Below are 8,256 nucleotides of genomic sequence, written 5' to 3'. Positions count from 1 at the left end.
TATTCACCTTAATGTTGAAATATAATCTATCACTGATAACTAGTAACCTCTTACGTAATACACTATCACTAGGGCACATCTTATCGAGGAACATCTGAAGTGATTTTCTTGATCCACCTAGGGATAATACTATACTTCAATAACCATATTTCATTGCATCCCAATGCGATTCATCTTACGGGGGTATTCTAATCCCATGCAATTAATAAAATCCCTTTCTCGTTAAATCATTCCTCAATCAAAGGCCTAAGCGTCATCCTCTTATTAATCACAATTACACCCTTATTCTACTGCCGGGGCAGCATTCCATCTCTTCTAAATGCACCTAGTCTTAGACTCATCTGTGTTCACTCAGGTTGTACCGAGCTCTTTATTACATATGGAAATCATCAGCTCCCTTGTTTTGATGGGTTTAATCCCAAGGACATACATATTCTCGTCACCTTCTCACTCACCTTTTCACATCCTTACTCCTATCTACCTAAAACCTTGTTGCTCTACAATACTTTACTTTAGTACCTACACCGATCTATTTATACTACTCGCAACCATCCTTAAACTTGCTAGCACCATAAATTTCCTTTCGTGCCTTCTCAGTTGTCCTTAAATGTAAGCAATTACTTTTGCTGGTCGTTCTATCACTTGTTGCATGAATACTTGGCCTGTCTTTTTGCCCACGAATACTGTAATTTCCTGTACCTCATATGATCTCAAACATCCCCTTTGATTTTTTTTTTCCATTCATTAGCCACGATAGGTGCCACTTTCTTATGGAGTGTACACAATATTGTAGTGAGACTGTTGTTACAAGATCATTTACTTTTTAGCTCACTATGCTTTAGGTGGAAACCTTCTTCCTTATTTCCTCAGCTAGTCTTTCGTTGTAGTACTTAGGGAGACCTTCTGGCTCTTGTAAGGTTCTGAGCTTGTTATATCGTACACCTGAAGGAAATTTTCGTTGTTCTTACTTGCCTATAATAATCCTTAGTTACATAACTTCATGCCCTTGTGCTCGTAGGGTTACTTTTAATCTCAAATTTTAATTCTCTCCTTATTGGCACTCTCTCTTATTTTGATAAAACTTAAATGGTACCTTTAACGGTCTCAACTCCTATCTGAAAATTTTAGATGATTGCAATCTCGTTTCTACGAGACTGAATTCCCTATGCTGCGGTTCACTACATTTATCTTGCATGATCTATTCATTTATCTGTGACTTCTTGTCTAGCCATAACCGGGCTCTTCCTGAATCAACTACTAATTACTCGTTGGTCCATTCTCATATATACATATATTCTGCATAATCTCTCTTGGGTTATTTTCTTTATCTTAACTTACCACTCGTACTGGCTCCTTATGTATCAAGTGTTCATTCACACTTATTTATCAATAACGTCTGGTGTGGGAACCCATACTGCCTCTCTCCGACGGCGTGCTTGTGTAATGTTCTGGAGTCGCAACATATCTGTAGGAACTGAACAAATGCAACATCATCCCTTTCTCCTTTTTACCACATTCTTCCTTTACCATTCCATAGTTACCTGAACCGCTTAATTCCGACTTAATACCATATCACACTATATTTCCCCCTTTAGGGGAGTACTAAGATTTAGTACTACGACGATCTACCTATAGATGTTTCACCTCTTCATCGTTGGCATCTTTTCACATCATCAATGAACCTTAATAGTCTTATGGTAACCTTCTGTACAAGGGATAACTTAATTTCTTACGCACTAAGGTGACACCTAGTGTAACTGGCACAGTTAGTCCCTTAATATTAACTCTGTTCAGAGTGCTTGCTTTAGGAAAGCGTTTTCCTAAATGACCTTCAAAGGTTATTCGTATGTTGTCTATTATATTCCTGTTGGAACATGATCTCTGAAATTCTCACGATGTCGACTATTATCAAATCCTCCGGTCCCTAATTCATGTTCGGTTCTATCTTGTTTACTAGACCATACTAATTTCTATTACTACGGGGGTCTAATTTTTTTTCCTTCTGGTAATCATGTTCGAGTCACCAACTCAATTCTCGTATGAGGATATAGCCTTTTTATACTCTTTTATTGTCTCAAGGCCTGTCACCTCTTGTCTATTCCTTCACTTGACTGTAGACTCTATCATCGTGTCATATTTTGATTTACCGTTATCATCATTTATCACATCTTACTCATAATACTTCAATTACTCTCTTCTTATTCTCTGGCGAATATTTCTGTTTATCACCTTATTATGAAAACTTCAACAAAACATTCTTTCGCTTTTAGCTCCCCTTGCTTCATCTCAATGGCTCTTCAGGTCACCTAGCATTCTCTCTTTACTAGGAACGGGAGCCATACAAAGGTAAATATTTATCCCTTCTAGGATTCCAGTGCCAACCTTCTAAATTTTTTTTTTTACAGACATTCTAGTATTCATATCTAAGTGTACTATTCTAGATTGCACCATCGGGGTGTCTCACAAGGAGAACTATTACAACATTTGCAATAACCCTCGGAAATGTTAGCTAATGATAATAATCCATCTACCATCTTGGGTTACTCTAACCCCAATTGGATCTTACTATCCCTTCTCTTAAACTATATTTGCCAACTCCCATAGGGCATAACTGAGATGGGTGGGGCCAATTGTATATATCTCTGTAATTGTTGAAAGTAACTCATAATACTTATGTTTCTCTGCCTGAATTGTAAAAACTGATAATCTTCACTAACTGGATACCTCGTACCCTTCTTCACCTTGCTTCTTTTGCTCGTTGAAACTTGTATCTACCTTCTGATTCTCTTATTACTTTTTACCATATGGGTGGATAGATATTCATGCCTTGGGGCTCCTTATCAAGAAGCTCACACAACTTAGTACACACATAATCTGCTGAAGAACTTACATTTACTCATCATAAGCATGATGCAAAATCGAGTTCCTCTAACTCATCTCTTCCAGAGCCACATTCAATCTCTTACCAACTGTCTTTGTGGATGTAGGTATCGTTGTATTACGACTAAAGTCGAATTTAGGAGTTTGAATTCTTACAACTGAGCTCTACCACACGATCTAGAATAAGAAGAAAGAGTGACAGTCCTAAATGCCCTGTAGCCTCCTGCTTATAAGTGTGGTGCACGACACACCCATAAACAAGACTCTACTAGACACGGCTTGTAGACTCCCTAGGACAGAACTGCTCTGATACCACTTTTGTCACGACCCAAACCGAAGGGCCGCGACGGGCACCCGGTGCCTTACTCAACCGAGTACCAATGTAACATATCTTTCTTATCATACTATCAAGGGTAAATGAGATAGAAAACATGTTATGAGATAACAATAATAAAACATAAGGGAATACTCAACATATGATGACCGAACATGATATACAAACTTATACATGTGACATACGGGCCTATAAGGCCGACATGACCATTTGTAAACTCAAGACATAGGCCGACAAGGCCATACAAGTATCCATACACCTGACATCTGTCTACAATCCTCTAAGAGTACATAAAATCATAAAGGTCGGGACAGGGCCCCACCATACCAATCAATACATATCCAAAGCATACTGACCAAATAGGCAACTCTGGAGCAAGTGGAGTACACCAACACCTTCGCTGAGCTGATAGCCTACTAGGAGGAATGTCAACCTGTCTATCGGGACCTGCGGGCATGAAACGCAGCGTCCCCAGGCAAAAGGGACGTCAGTACGAATAAAGTACCGAGTATGTAAGGCAGGAAAGCATAAACCAGAACAGTAACGTAAAGAGAGATAGAGGAGATACAACCTGTAACATCTGAGTGCCTCTGGGGGCTACTGACATGAAATGCATAATACATATATATACATAAACTTTTAAAAACATACGCCTCTGTGGGCATCATCATCGTCATATCGTACCCGGCCTCAAAGAGGACTCGGTAAAAACGTACCCGGCCATCATAAGGCTCGGTAGAATCATACCCGGCCACGTGGAGCTCGGTAAACCCAACTGATCAGTGGTTGCACAATAGGTGCCATACCCGGCCAACTATAGCGCGGCTCGGTAGAGTAAAATAGATACATATATAATGCATGCTGGACTCATGGAGTCACGTTCTAAACCTTTTGGAGTGACATAAGGTCATTGCACCATCGATTAAAATTATGGACATCATACCATCAATATGAACTTCACTAGGACTCAAGGATCATACATACTTTCTTGGAATAACTTTGTAAGGAAAGAACAACATGGACAACCTTAGTTGCTAGGAGTAGATTCATTATGAAGTAGCGTATCGTTTACATTCGTTTCACTATAGATCATGCCAAAAGAATGAAGGAAGAGCCTTAACATACCTTGTATATTCTTCCCAACCTCAGGCTATGCAATTTCACGGCTCCTTAGTCTACAATAAGAGAAATGACACTCTCGTTATCGTTTAAGCGTCGTAACTATTATGTGTCGACCACAACCTATTTTACAATGAAACGGACAGCACCTCCCCTATATATATGACTTCACACAATTCCAAACAATCACCAAACAGCCCAAACAATATCAATAATAATCATATTGAGCCTCCCAAAACAGTCCACGCACAACCTAATCACTTCATACATACGACGGCCACCGTAGTCGTGTCAAACGACCCGAAAATGTTACGAAGAACTACCAGCCCACAACCCTACATCTATATGGTGTTTCTCCGCACCCTTCCTCCTCCAAAACTCCACAAAACAGTAGTAAAACACGCAGCCCAACAGCAACACAAAACAGTCCACAAAACACTCCGCTACAAGTGAATAACTCGAACTCACGGCTTCCGATCACCGTCCCGTGAGTTCTTACATGTATAGAACGAATTACCATGAATTCACATAAGAATAAATGTATGAAATAGAGCAGTAAACTCACCTTACTTGTTGGATAACTCAGCCCTTCCCTTGGTTCTTCAAACTCTAGGTTTTACCCCCAATTAGAACTTGAAAGAGAGGGAAAATCGATTAGGGTTTGTGGATAATTTTTGGGAGGAAGTTTGCAGGGGTTTAGGTCTGGTTATTTGTGATATATAATGAGGGTTATATTGCAGGAGATAACCCTTTAAATGGGCTCGTTGGCCGACCCGAAATTTCCTATTTTTGGGCTATCATTTAACCAAGTAGGTGACACACCTACTTGTCACCTAGCAGCTTGTGCAGTCTTGGAAAAATGCCTATATCTCTCTATTCCAATGTTGTATCGATGAACGGTTTAATGAGTTAGAAACTAGATTCATAGATCTTTAATTTGATAGGTAGATCATCCCCTAATTCCAAGTATATTGGGAGAAAAACTCAGTTACATTTGACCTAAGTTTCAGCACATTTATGAATGGAACTTGTGATGACCTTTTTCCAACTTTTGTTCCACAACTCGCTTGACTTCAAAACATAACACCAACTATCGTACGACTAAAGCAACTCATAATATAATCTCCTTATTATGTTAATAACCCTAGTATCACCCCAAAAGTACATGGTAAAACATTCCAACTTGTCGACTTTCGACAAAACTTATTTTCTTCAATTCGTTTAGCTTCTAAGCCTTCAAACCCTCTTGCTACTTGGTACTAATGATCTTAAATATTTTTAACCTCCACGTTAACATGATGAACTAACTTTCTAAACTTTTAAAAGATGATTCTCTTTCTCATCTTACATTAATTGACTTATGATGTATTCTTACGTACGAAAACACGGGGTGTAACAAACATAGTGGGAAAGCATGTGAAAACATAGCATATAAACACAGTAGAAGAAAGAACGAAATACAGAAAACATAGTATAAGAACATGCGTGATAAAAAGAAAAACATAAGAACACAGTAGAGGAACATATGTGGTAGAAAAGAAAACATAAGAACATAGCAGAGACAAATACACACAAAAAAAAGGGAAAGGAAAGTCAGAGAAACATTTGAACATTTTCAGGAAACTCTAAATCAAAAAGAAGTAATTTTTTAAAGAAAAGTTGAGGAAATCGTTCAAAAACTCAAGTAGAGCACAGATATATAATAGATTTAAGAAAAAATCGGAGAAAACCTCGAATAGTTAGGGTTTCAGAAGAACACTAGAGTGAGAAAAGCTTTGAAAGGGTCCGATCTTGGTCGGAAAGTCAGAACCAGGCTCAAAATACCATTGTACGCCGGAGCAAGGCCGGAGGTGGCAATAGAACCTTGAGTTTGCAAAGATCTGAACAAAAACCTTCAAGGTCAGACCTCGAACCTTCAAGTACCATGTGTTTAAGAGCAGAGGGAGCTGAGTTTAAACCATCCACGGCCTGAGAGGCCATGGATTCCGGTGAGCTTGAGGTAGAAGACAGTAGAAGACGATAAGGGTTTCGAGAACATTTGAGAGAGTTTGAGAGAGGAAGGGTATTCAGAGGTGACTGATAGGAGGGAAATGGGGATTAGGGTAGTCTTTAGGATTAAAAAAGGAAAGGGCGGCTAAGGGCCGTTGATCTCAGAGATCAACGGCCAGGATAAAAAGGGGTCTGGGTCGGGTAGTTTTAAACGGGTTAAGGGCTGGGTTTAATTGGAATTGGGCTGGTCTGTTAGGGGTTTGAAATAGGGTCAATTAGGGGGATCAATTTGGGCCATAATTGAAACGAAATGGGGCAAGCTTTTAAATAGCCAGTTTTTCCCTTTTTAATTTATAAGAATAGTAAAAATGATTTCGGAAACAAATTAAAAGTGTTGGATCAGTTAATAATATACAAATATTAATTTAAAAATAGTGGAACCAATTTCATAATTATAAAATGCTGTTAATTCTTAAAATAGGCTAAAATTGCAATTATATGCAATTAGCTTCTAAAATACCAAATAAATTTCTAAGAATGTATAAAAATTACCCTAGCTATATTTTGGTATAAATATGAGAATAAAATAAGTTATTCACCAAAATGATAATTTTGGGAATAATTATTGGGTTTTGTACTGCTAAAATTGGCAATAAATTAATTTTAAAATTACAAAAAACACTAAAACACTCGGACACACTTATATATGCTATTTTGAAAGTATTTGCATGTAAAAATACATAGGGAATAATTGGGTATCAACAGCTACCCCTCTTTACTCGGGAAAGAAGAAAGAGTTGTCGGGTGATGATATGATGGCCAATTTGACCGAACGAAATGGTTTGATGAATTTGACTTTGCTCTAGTTCCTAAGCTGCCTACATATCCCTGGTCTTACAGGAATCAGGCCATATGTAGTTTAGGATCCGTCGACGGAGGATGCCGATGGAGATCTTTCAAGAACGGACGCGATTTTTAGGTTGGAATGGGTGGCTAAGAGTCTAATAGGGCTGCGAGAACCGGAGTGGGATCGCTCCTGCTGAGATGGCCGTTGCTCGCCGGTTTACCTGCAGATAAGCAATACGCGCATATATTGTGCATAAATTTAAACATGATGTAAGTTCCCGTCGGACCATGAATGTTGTCTTTGGACGGTTAGGATGACATCCTCAGACCATGACGTCCTGGGCCATGAAGCGTATAATAAAGGATTCGCAGGCCATGAAATGATGCTCTCGGACTATGGGAATGATGCCTCCGAACTATGATGCCTTTGAATAATGATATGCAAGAGATTAAAAGGGGTCCTCATGCCATGGCATGGCGTTCTCGGGCTATGAAGATGGTGCCTCCGAACAATGACACCCTCGGACAGTTTGGCGATCTTTCAGCCCATGAAATGCAATAGGTGGCGATCTTTCAGCCCATGAAAGCGTAAATAAAGTGGCGATCTTTCAGCCGATGCAAGACATAAATAAAGGCGGCGATCTTTCAGCCATGCAAGTGAAAATAAAGGTGGCGATCTTTCAGCCATGCAAGTGAAAATAAAGGCCACGATCTTTCAGTCATGCAAGTGTGAATAAAAGTGGCGATCTTTCACCCATGCAAAATGTAAGTAAAATGGCGATCTTTCAGCCGTGCAAAATGTAAGTAAAAATGCGATCTTTCAGCCGATGCAAGATTTAAATGAAGTGGCAATTTTTCAGCCGATGCAGATATAAATAAAGGTGGCGATATTTCGGCCATGCAAAATGTAAGTAAATATGGCGATCTTTCAGCCATGCAAAATGTAAGTAAAATGGCGATCTTTCAGCAATGCAAAATGTAAGTATAAATGGTGATCTTTTAGCCGGTGCAGGATTTAAATGAAGTAGCATTTTTCTGCCGATGCAGATGGAGACAGGGCTTAGTCTCAGAAGGCAGAATGGTAGCCT

This window comes from Nicotiana attenuata, chromosome 1 (assembly GCF_001879085.1).
Source record: "Nicotiana attenuata strain UT chromosome 1, NIATTr2, whole genome shotgun sequence".
In the NCBI taxonomy this organism is placed as follows: domain Eukaryota; kingdom Viridiplantae; phylum Streptophyta; class Magnoliopsida; order Solanales; family Solanaceae; genus Nicotiana; species Nicotiana attenuata.
Note: the sequence above shows the minus strand (reverse complement) of the source record.